The sequence below is a fragment of the Neoarius graeffei genome, chromosome 8 (genome assembly GCF_027579695.1).
Source record: "Neoarius graeffei isolate fNeoGra1 chromosome 8, fNeoGra1.pri, whole genome shotgun sequence".
NCBI lineage: Eukaryota > Metazoa > Chordata > Actinopteri > Siluriformes > Ariidae > Neoarius > Neoarius graeffei.
The window spans coordinates 81,585,396-81,597,748 of record NC_083576.1 but is presented as its reverse complement, the minus strand read 5'-3'; positions in this window follow the sequence as shown (position 1 = coordinate 81,597,748).

Genomic DNA, 12,353 nt, shown 5'->3' with positions numbered 1-12,353 from the left:
CTGTCTTGTGTGTTTTAGCGGTGTATGATGTCTTCTCATGCTAGTGAGTGACTGTTTAGTTGCGGCAGTCTTTTAAACCCGCAGCAGTAGGCTCGCGGTTCGCGAGGTCCGGGTGCTCCCGCTTAGGCCCTCGCACCATTTTCTTCCGACCACGGGTGTGTTCTCCCGGTCGTTTTTTGTTGCTGCCTGATTGTTTATTTTGTGTTACTTACTAATTATTGGGGTGTTCTCGCCCTATTTTTTAAGTTCCCTTCTGCCAGCCAGGTGTCATGGACCTATTCTCTTGCTGCGCCAACTGCCGGGCCCCCCTCAAGCCGGAGGACGGCCACCGCGAGTGCCCCTCGTGCCTGGGTATTGATCACCTGCGGCAGGGGCTGACGGACATGGCCTGCGCAGACTGCATGTGCCTGAGCGTGGCTGCGCAGACCGCCAGGCTGGCTCGGATGGATCCTCCGTCTGACATCCCCTGGGCCTTGGGGGGACAGGACATGGTGCCGGCAGCAGCAGCGGGGCCCAGCAAGCACCGTGGGGCTCCCCCACGCGTCTCCGCTTCCAAGGCGAAAAAGAAGCGCTCGGGCGATTTGGCTCGGAAGGTGGAGGTGATGTCCGCCGAGCTGAAGGAGATGAAGGCCCTGCTGGCGAATCTCCAGCCTCCGCCACAGGGCAGCAGTGTTCCTGCAGCCACCTGCCTGGCAGCCCGACCGTTCGCCATCACCACCGCTTCTGCCACCGGCCGTTGATGCACACGGCCTGGATGAGCTGTCGATCCAGGCGTCGGAGAGCTTTGACTGCGGTGGGTCTGACGGTCACGACTCCACCTCTCCGGCCGGTTCCCAGGGTGCGATGCGGCTCTCCAGGCCTTTGCCTACTCGTTGCGGGAACTGGGCCAGCTGATGTCGTATCTCACCCTCGCCCGCCGGCAGATATGGCTGGCGCAGTCCCCTCTGGCCGAGCCTGACCGGCGTGTGCTGCGCTCTCTCCCTGTTGTCCCCGGGGAGCTGTTTGGCGAGGCCGCTCAACAAGCCCTGGACCGGAGTGCCCAGGTCGTCCAGGCGCGACAGCAGTTCGCTGGCCTCCGCCAGGTCTACCACCACGGCAACACTGCCCAGTCCTTCAGGGGGCCCACACCAACTCCGTCTCAGCCACGCACCTGCCAGGAGACCAGACGGGTTGATGACTTTCGTCGCCCCACCACCTCCCAGACCCGCGGTGCCGCCCCCTACACCCAGTCCGCTCCTCGTCGCCCCCCTGGTGACCGACGGGGGTGGTCTGGGTGGCGCTGACATCAGCGCACCGGCAGTCGGCCGCTTTTCCAGCGAACAGCTCCAACGCTGGAGAGCATTGACCCCAGACCCCTGGGTGCTGGTGACCCTCACCGAGGGTTACCGCATCCAGTTCTGCCGCCGACCGCCATGTTTTCATGGGGTCAAACACACCACCGTGAGCCATCCGGGGAAGTCCCTCGTCCTCCGGCAGGAAATCGCCACCCTCCTGGAGAAAGGAGCAATCTCTCCCGTCGACAGGCAGAGACAGCAAGGTGGGTTCTACTCCAGGTATTTTCTGGTTCCAAAGAAGGACGGCAGTATCCGCCCGATCCTCGACCTGAGGTCCCTCAACTCCCACTTGAAGACCATGAGATTCCGCATGCTGCATACAGTGGATGTCTTACACCACATCCAGGCGGGCGACTGGTTTGCCACCGTTGACCTGAAAGATGCCTACTTCCATGTTCCCATTACGCCACACCACAGACAGTTCCTGCGGTTTGCCTTCGAGGGCCAGGCTTTTGAGTTTAATGTTCTGCCCTTTGGGATATTGCTGGCACCCCATGTGTTCACCAGGTGTGTGGCAGCGGCATTGGCACCACTTCAGGCACGGGGTTTGCATGTCCTGCTTTACCTGGACAACTGGCTCGTCTGTTCACGGTCAGCAGCTCAGGCCCACACCGACATCGCGACTGTGCTCTCACATGTCGCAGAGCTGGGGCTCAGGGTGAATTACAAGAAGAGCTCGCTGGTGCCCAGCCAGGAGACGATTTTCTTGGGCATGCACCTGGATTCGAGGTCATTGATGGCAACCCCCTCCCAGACCAGGATCCACAACATCCACCTGCTGCTTGGCCGCTTCGGACGGGGCAGGTCACTCGCCCTGAAGACCTTTCAGCGCCTTCTGGGCATGCTTACGGCAGCCTCCTCTCTGGTCCCGCTGGGGCTCCTGGACTTACGTCCGCTTCAGAGGTGGCTCAACGGTCTCCACCTCCACCCGGTGCTGCATGGGCACAGGCTTGTGAAGGTGACGGATACTTTTTGCAGGCTCCTCCGTCCATGGAGGAGGAGGGCTTACCTTCTGCAGGGTGTTCTGCTGGCAGCTATCCCCTCCCGGAGGGAGGTCATCACCACGGATGCTTCCCTGGGAGGTTGGGGTGCAGTCTGGCAATGCCGGACCGTCAGAGGCTGCTGGAGTCCAGGGCAGCAACAGCAGCACATCAATGTGCTGGAGCTACGGGCTGTGTTCCTCGGCCTACAGCACTTCCTCCCAGGCCTGGCCGGCAGACACGTTCTGGTGCGGACGGACAACGCTACGGTAGTGTACTACATCAACCACCAGGGAGGCACCAAGTCCCTCCAGTGCTTGGAAGTGGCCAGCCAACTTCTGCGGTGGGCCCATCGACATCTCTTGAGCCTGCGTGCCATGTACTTGCCAGGCACTGCCAACAGGGCAGCGGATCTGCTGTCCCACCAGGACCCCGATCCCGGGGAATGGAGACTCAACCCAGCGGTGGTTCTCACCATCTGGGAACATTTTGGCAGGGCAGAGGTGGACCTCTTTGCCTGCCAGGAGTCAACACACTGCCCTCTGTGGTTCAGCCTCCACGGCCCCAGCTCCCTGGGCCAGGACGCGCTGGCGCATGCTTGGCCGAGGCAACTGCTGTATGCCTTCCCCCCTCTGCCGCTGATCGTGCCGACCCTACACAGGATTGCGATGGACCACCACGGGCTGCTGCTTGTCGCCCCTCGGTGGCCGGGCCGAGTGTGGTTTCCCAAGTTGCTGCAACTTTTGAACGGCGACCCCTGGTGCCTGCCAGTGAGGACGGACCTGCTATCACAGCTGGGAGGGCAGATCTGGCACCCGGATCCAGCCTGTCTGCAGCTCTGGGTGTGGCCACTGAAGGGCCGGACCCCCTGCTAGGTCTTTGTGAGCTGGCAGTGGTCAACACCATTGCAAGCTCTCAGGCACCCTCCACCAATGCCCTCTACGCCAACAGATGGAGGCTTTTCTCCAACTGGTGCTTGACTCAGGGGGAGGAGCCTACATGCTGCCCCCTGCCAACCATTCTACTGTTCCTCCAGTCTCTGTTTGACAAGGGTCTTACTCCTTCCACCATCAAGGTCTATGCAGCTGCCATCTCTGCTCAGCATGCCAGAGTTGGGGGAAGGACCGTGGGGTCCCACCCCTTGGTGGCATGTTTCTTGAAGGGTGCTCTCCAGTTGAGACTCCCCCGATGGAGCCGGGTACCCACATGGGATCTTCACTTGGTGCTGCAGGCTCTCTGCGACGCACCGTTTGAGCCCCTGCTCACGGCAGACATTTCATGGCTCTCCCTGAAGACTGCTTTTCTTCTGGCCATTACATCGACGAGGCGCATCGGGGAATTACACGCACTGTCAGTCAGTGGGGAGTGCCTGCAGTGGCACTCCGGCGACAGTGGGGTCACTCTGTGGCCTAACCCCTCTTTCCTCCCGAAGACCCTCTCTGCTACCTTCGTCAACCAGCCCCTTAACGTTGCGGCGTTCAAGGCAGGCCATGGTGAGAGGTCGGAACTTTTGTGCCCAGTTCGCGCCCTCAGGGTGTACGTGTCCCGTACGGAGGGCTTCCGTAGGAGTGACGCCCTGTTTCTGTGCCACACAGGGCCGAGGAGGGGTCTGGCGCTCTCTAAACAGAGGCTATCCAAGTGGATAGTCAAGGCCATATTACATGCCTACAGGCACAGTGGCTCCCCGATTCCTCCGGCTATCAGGGCACACTCTGCACGGGGCGTGGCAGCCTCATGGGCATCACTGAAGGGCGTACCACTTTCAGATATATGCAGCGCAGTCTCCTGGGCGTCCAGCTGCACCTTCACCAGGTTTTACCATCTTAATGTCGTCCCACATAATCCTGTGGCGACGGCCGTCATTCCAGGCCCGTTGCAGCAGCACTGAGTATGGGTAGGCACTCCTCATGACCTGGTTGGTATTAGTCATCCATGTGCTGAAAGCACCGCCTCTGGCAGTCAGGAGAAACAAAATAGAATGAGGGTTATGTATATAACCATGGTTCTATGAGTTTCGGATGACCGCCAGAGCTTGGCAGTCACTCGGAGTGTACACGAGAAGATTTGCCAAGAGGTCACTTCCTGGGTTCTTTTGTGCCGGGGTCACGGGGTGACGTCACCCAGGTCACACGTGACTTTGTTGTTACTATTACTCGACCTGCACGTTCGTGTGATGGATATCCATGTGCTGAAAGCACCGCCTCTGGCGGTCATCCGAAACTCATAGAACCGCGGTTATATACATAACCCTCGTTTTGCTGACTAAGAGCGGAATCTATTCCTAAAAATTGACTCAAATTATGAAAAGTCCATTTGATATCACAGATTACTGTTTTCATACAGTGGTACTTGAAAGTTTGTGAACCCTTTAGAATTTTCTATATTTGTGCATAAATATGATTTAAAACATCAGAGTTTCACACAAGTACTAAAAGTAGATAAAGAGAACCCAGTTTAACAAATGTGACAAAAATATTATACTTGGTCATTTATTTATTGAGGAAAATGATCCAATATTACATATCTGTGAGTGGCAAAAGTACAGTTAGGTCCATAAATATTTGGACAGAGACAACATTTTTCTAATTTTGGTTCTGTACATTACCACAATGAATTTTGAACAAAACAATTCAGATGCAGTTGAAGTTCAGACTCTCAGCTTTAATTCAGTGGGTTGAACAAAATGATTGCATAAAAATGTGAGGAACTAAAGCATTTTTTAAACACAATCCCTTCATTTCAGGGGCTCAAAAGTAATTGGACAAATTAAATAATTGTAAATAAAATGTTCATTTCTAATACTTGGTTGAAAACCCTTTGTTGGCAATGACTGCCTGAAGTCTTGAACTCATGGACATCACCAGACACTGTGTTTCCTCCTTTTTAATGCTCTGCCAGGCCTTTACTGCAGCGGTTTTCAGTTGCTGTTTGTTTGTGGGCCTTTCTGTCTGAAGTTTAGTCTTTAACAAGTGAAATGCATGCTCAATTGGGTTGAGATCAGGTGACTGACTTGGCCATTCAAGAATATTCCACTTCTTTGCTTTAATAAACTCCTGGGTTGCTTTGGCTTTATGTTTTAGGTCATTGTCCATCTGTATTATGAAACACCGACCAATCAGTTTGGCTGGATTTGAGCACACAGTATGTCTCTGAATACCTCAGAATTCATCCGGCTGCTTCTGTCCTGTGTCACATCATCAGTAAACACTAGTGACCCAGTGCCACCGGCAGCCATGCATGCCCAAGCCATCACACTGCCTCCGCCGTGTTTTACAGATGATGTGGTATGCTTTGGATTATGAGCTGTACCACGCCTTCACCATACTTCTTACTTTCCATCATTCTGGTAGAGGTTGATCTTGGTTTCATCTGTCCAAAGAATGTTCTTCCAGAACTGTGCTGGCTTTTTTAGATGTTTTTTAGCAAAGTCCAATCTAGCCTTTTTATTCTTGAGGCTTATGAGTGGCTTGCACCGTGCAGTTAACCCTCTGTATTTACTTTCATGCAGTCTTCTCTTTATGGTTGAATTGGATATTGATAGGCCTACCTCCTGGAAAGTGTTGTTCACTTGGTTGGCTGTTGTGAAGGGGTTTCTCTTCACCATGGAAATTATTCTGTGATCATCCACCACTGTTGTCTTCTATGGGCGTCCAGGTCTTTTTGCACTGATGAGTTCACCAGTGCTTTCTTTCTTTCTCAGGATGTACCAAACTGTAGATTTTGCCACTCCTAATATAGTAGCAATTTCTCGGCTGGGTTTTTTCTGTTTTCGCAGCTTAAGGATGGCTTGTTTCACCTGCATGGAGAACTCCTTTGACCGCATGTTTTCTTCACAGCAAAATCTTCCAAATGCAAGCACCACACCTCAAATCAACTCCAGGCCTTTTATCTGCTTAATTGAGAATGACATAACGAAGGAATTGCCCACAACTGCCCATGAAATAGCCTTTGAATCAATTGTCCAATTACTTTTGGTCCCTTTAAAAACAGGGTGGCACATGTTAAGGAGCTGAAACTCCTAAACCCTTCATCCAATTTTAATGTGGATACCCTCGAATGAAAGCTGAAAGTCTGGACTTTATGTCCATGTACATTATATAACTATAACCTGAATATGTTTCAGTAAACAAGTAAAAAAACAAAATTTGTGTCAGTGTCCAAATATACATGGACCTAACTGTATGTGAACCTCTAGGATTAGCAGTTAATTTGAAGGAGAAATTAGAGTCAGGTGTTTTCAATCAATGGGATGACAATCAGGTGTGAGTGGGCACCCTGTTTTATTTAAAGAACAGGGATCTATCAAAGTCTGATCTTCACAACACGTTTGTGGAAGTGTATCATGGCATGAACAAAGGAGATTTCTGAGGACCTCAGAAAAAGCATTGTTGATGCTCATCAGGCTGGAAAAGGTTACAAAACCATCTCTAAAGAGTTTGGACTCCACCAATCCACAGTCAGACAGATTGTGTACAAATGGAGGAAATTCAAGACCATTGTTACCTTCCCCAGGAGTAGTCGACCAACAAAGATCACTCCAAGAGCAAAGTGTGTAATAGTCGGCGAGGTCACAAAGGACCCCAGGCTAACTTCTAAGCAACTGAAGGCCTCTCTCACAGTGGCTAATGTTAATGTTCATGAGTCCACCATCAAGAGAACACTGAACAACAATGGTGTGCATGGCAGGGTTGCAAGGAGAAAGCCACTGCTCTCCAAAAAGAACATTGCTGTTTGTCTGCAGTTTGCTAAAGATCACATAGACAAGCCAGAAGGCTATTGGAAAAATGTTTTGTGGACAGATGAGACCAAAATAGAACTTTTTGGTTTAAATGAGAAGTGTTATGTTTGGAGAAAGGAAAACACTGCATTCCAGTATAAGAACCTTATCCCATCTGTGAAACATGGTGGTGGTAGTATCCTGGTTTGGGCCTGTTTTGCTGCATCTGGGCTAGGACGGCTTGCCATCATTGATGGAACAATGAATTCTGGATTCTGGATTTTTCATCATTTGAATGTCTTGCTCTGAAGTTTACTGGTGGTCTACCTCTACTGCTTTTGCTCATTTACCGGCCTCCCAGAGTTTCCTCTGTTTTTATTAATGAATTGTCTGAGCTGCTTTCATCTTTCAGTGCTCTGTGTCCATCTGTACTGGTGCTTGGTGATTTGAACATTCATGTTGACTCAGATAACTGTGATTTTGCTAAAACTTTGCGGCTGTCCTTGATTGTTTTGATTTCACCCAACATGTAGATTTTCCCACCCATTCAAAGGGTCATATCTTAGATCTTGTTTGTACCTCTGGCATTACACCATCAAATTTATATTCCAGAGATTTCTGATCACTTGGCTATTTTTTTTAATATTGCTGTCCCTGAGCCTCTCCATCGTAGGTGTGAATTTCGCACCATCACATACAGGAACACAAAAAATATAGCTACAGCTGATTTATTTGACACACTACATCCTATTCTGACCAGTAAATCATTAAACTCATCCCCTGAGGAGTTAGTCATGCTCTATAACTCTCACCTTGCTGACTCTCTCAATCACCTTGCCCCCCTGAAGACGCGTACTGTCTCTTTCTCTCACTCTGCTCCATGGTTTACACCTGAGCTTCGTAAAATGAAGGCTGCTGGTCGGCAGCTGGAGAGACTAAGTCGTAAAACTGGCCTGACAGTTCATGCACTAGCATATAGTAACCATGTCTCTGCCTATAAAGAGTCTCTAATTGATGCCAAGACCAGCTATTACACCACCATTATTTCTAGAGGCCAAGGAAACCCCAGAGCGCTTTTTTCTACTGTAAACAAACTTCTTTTGCCTGCTAAAAACTTTCCTCTTACTCCTTCCACTGATCTTTGCTGTAAATTTCTTGAATTTTTCCAAAATAAAATCAACTCTATGTACAAGCAGATCAAATCCACTTCCATCACTCCCTCTAATGTCCCCTTTTCCTGTCCACCACCAGTTGGATCTTTCTCTGTTTTTTCATTAGTTGATGAGCAGTATGTCTTTGGCTTAGTATCTAAATCCAAGCCTACCACCTGCCTCCCCGACCCTATGCCCACCTCTTTGGTCAAGATTTGCCTGCCAGTTCTCTGTCCCCTGCTGGTTAAGATAATAAACTCGTCCCTTTCAACTGGATTAGTCCCTCAGGCTCTCAAAACAGCAGCTATCACTCCTGTCTTGAAAAAACCTGGAGAAGCTATTGATGATTTTAAAAATTATCACCCCATTTCCAATCTTCCCTTCATTGCAAAAGTCCTTGAGCGTATTGTTGCCAATCAGCTCCAAGAGCATTTAACTCAATATAATCTTTGGGAGAAGTTTCAGTCTGGGTTTAGGGCCATGCACAGCACCGAGACTGCCCTGGTCAAGGTTGTCAATGATTTGCTGTTAGCTGCTGACACTGGCCATGTCAGTATACTTGTTCTCCTCGACCTTACAGCAGCTTTTGACACTGTATGTCACAATCTTTTATTGAGCCGCTTAGAAACTCTGCTTGGTATCACTGGTTCTTCTTTAGCCTGGTTTAAATCTTATCTTACCATGAGAGAACAGTTTGTGTCAATTGGAGAATTTAGATCCCCGAAATCACCCCTCCTTCATGGTGTCCCTCAGGGCTCTGTCTTGGGACCCTTATTATTTGTAATATACATCCTTCCTCTTGGCCACATAATACAGCATTATGGGCTTAACTTTCACTGTTATGCAGATGACACCCAAATTTATATTCATACCAAACCCTCTCACTCACTCCCTCCATCTAATCTCATCAACTGTCTAAATGCTGTTAACAACTGGATGGTGCAGAATTTTCTTAAATTAAATCAAGACAAAACAGAAGCCATCCTCATTTCCACCCCTTCTATCTTGAAAAAACTGGAGCACTCACAGCTATCTATTATTGGTTATTTCACTTCCACTACTGTTGAATTAAGAAATTTGGGTGTTATTCTGGACTGTACTCTCTCTTTTGATTCACACATTAAAAGTATCACTAAAACAGCTTTTTTTCACCTGAAAAGTCTCTCCAAACTCCGTCCCTCCTTGACTTCATCTGCAGCTGAAACACTTATACATGCTTTTGTCACCTCAAGACTGGACTACTGCAATGCCCTGCTCGATGGCATTCCAGCCAAGCAACTAAATAGGCTGCAATATGTCCAAAACTCAGCTGCTAGGGTACTCACTCATACCAGGCCCTGGGATCATATCACGCCTCTTCTATGCAACCTGCACTGGCTCCCAGTTAAATACCGCATTCAGTACAAAATTATTTTACTTGTTTACAAATCCCTACATAACCTGGCCCCTCCCTATTTATCAAATCTCCTAACTCCATATCAGTTACCTTTAAATCTTCGTTCTACAGATGCCCACCTATTAGCAGTCCCTTACTCTTGGCTCTGTTCTATGGATGACAGAGCTTTCAGTGTAAATGGCCCAAAAGCTGTGGAATGCCCTGCCACTAGCGTTACGCCAATGCTCAACACTGTCTTCTTTTAAAAAACAGCTATCTCTTTAGCTTGGCTTTTTCTCTTTGATTTTTAATAACGTTGTTATTGTTGTTATTATTGATTTCTTATTATTTTATTATTGTTATTTTATTGTTCTGCTTTTATTGTTTCTTTTCTACTGTTCAGTGTCCTTGGGTACCTTGAAAGGCGCTTATAAATAAAATGTATTATTATTATTGTTGAGATGACTTTCGGCGGCGGCACGGTGGTGTAGTGGTTAGCACTGTCGCCTCACAGCAAGAAGGTCCTGGGTTCGAGCCCCGGGGCCGGCGAGGGCCTTTCTGTGTGGAGTTTGCATGTTCTCACCGTGTCCGCGTGGGTTTCCTCCGGGTGCTCCGGTTTCCCCCACAGTCCAAAGACATGCAGGTTAGGTTAACTGGTGACTCTAAATTGACCGTAGGTGTGAATGTGAGTGTGAATGGTTGTCTGTGTCTATGTGTCAGCCCTGTGATGACCTGGCGACTTGTCCAGGGTGTACCCCGCCTTTCGCCCGTAGTCAGCTGGGATAGGCTCCAGCTTGCCTGCGACCCTGTAGAAGGATAAAGCGGCTAGAGATAATGAGATGAGATGAGATGAGATGACTTTCGGCACCAGTTCATGTACCCTCATCAAATTTGGTGTCATTTGGCCACTAGGGGGCGCCACAATGAGCAAAAAACGTGTTTTGGGTCATATCTCTTTACGGATTTAGAATTGCATCTAAATTTTCATGTTAGTGATGCTCTGGGATGTCTCTGTAAAGAACCTTGCCAGCCTGTCATCTCCGTATGAGAATCCGCCTTGTGTCTTGGCCAAAATTTTGCGTGTTGACACAAAACTTGTCGTGTGGGCGTGTGGTCGCCTCTCTTGCTGGGTCGCCATGGTGGCGCACCTGAGCAAGCACACTTTCGCATTTTCTCCGGAAATGCATTCTAGTTACAACTTACTATCTCATAATGATGAGTTGATGTCTCATAATGAATCATGAGAAGGTTTCTCATAACAATGACATACTATCTCATAATTAGTGTGCTTGCTCAAGCACACAGCAGCCAAAGGCAACTACACTATTGTTCTTCTTAAGTTTACTTATTCTGCCTTATTCCGACATGTTTTTTTGGATCCACTACTCCTCCTAGGGCGTTCGAGATAGAGACACCATTCCAACTCTGAGACATCTGGCCCGAAGTGGTGTAGTGTGCTTGTATACAGCTTTTGGATCAATGCGCCCGTTCTCTTGTTCTTGTCATTTTTCTTTTGGTTTTTTCCCATAGAGAATGAATAGGGCTCATGAATCGTATCGTCCTACTCGGACACGCTCCATCGCAGATGCACCAAACCTCATGTGATACTTCAGGCCAACTCCCCCAACACATACATGCAATCGGTTCTGACCTGCACTCATATTTTTCCTTTCTTTTTGCTCATCCCTTTTTCCTCCATAGGCTTGCATTGATTTTTGGCCCCTTTGAAAATGAATGGTGTTTCAGGAGAAAAACTTTCACTCTCCATCAATTTTTTTAACCAAGTGACCAAACTTCAAGAAACTTCACTTGATGCCTCAGGCCAAGCCCCCGCACAGATCCATCCCCTCATCTGAGACCTTCACTCATCTTTTCCTTGGTTTTCACACATCTCTTTTTACCTCCATAGGCTTCCATTGATTTTGGGCCCCATTCAAATGAATGGAGTTTTGCTCAGTAACACTTCACCACACATCCACCAAACTTCATACGGCACCTCAGGCCAAATCACCCATCACACACATGATATTGGTTCTGACCCGCACTTGTCTTTGTCTTGCCTTCCATCCGTCCATTTTTTCTCCATTTTGCCACTAATCAATGGAAGCTTGACTGAGTCATTCCTCCCTTCACCCATAGGTGATGATGCATTTGGCAAGGATCTGCTCATTTGAGACTTTGACAGCAAATCAGCTTCAACTCAATGGCCAATTTATTAGGAATACTTACACGCACACACGATAGCAATTAGCATATAAGCATTCACGTGTTACCATGCTAGCTGTTAGCATGTTACCTATTACAATATCATACCTGCTGTTAGCTCGTGAGTTGTTAGCATGTTCACCATTAGCATGTTATCATGAGAGCTGTTAGCATGTTAGGATTAGCATGGTAGCATGCAGAGTTCGCATGTTTGCTGTTAGCGAGTTCGCCTGAGCATGTTAGCATGCTAACTGTTAGCATGTTAGTTGTTAGCATGTCACCCTCAGCGTGTTAGCATGCTAAAAGTTAACATACTAGTCATTAGCATGTTAGCCTGTTAGCTGTTAGCATGATAGCTGTCAGCATATTAGCCTTAAAGTGTTAGAATCTTAACAAATAGCATGTTAATCATTAGCATGTTAGAATGCTAGCTGTTAGCATGTTATCTATTAGCATGTTAGCATTAACATGTTAACATGCTAGCTTTTAGCATGTTAGTATGCTGTTAACATGTTAGCATGCTAACTGTTAGCATGCTAGTTGTTAGCATGCTAGCTTTTAGCATGCTAGCATGATAGCTGTTCTGCTACA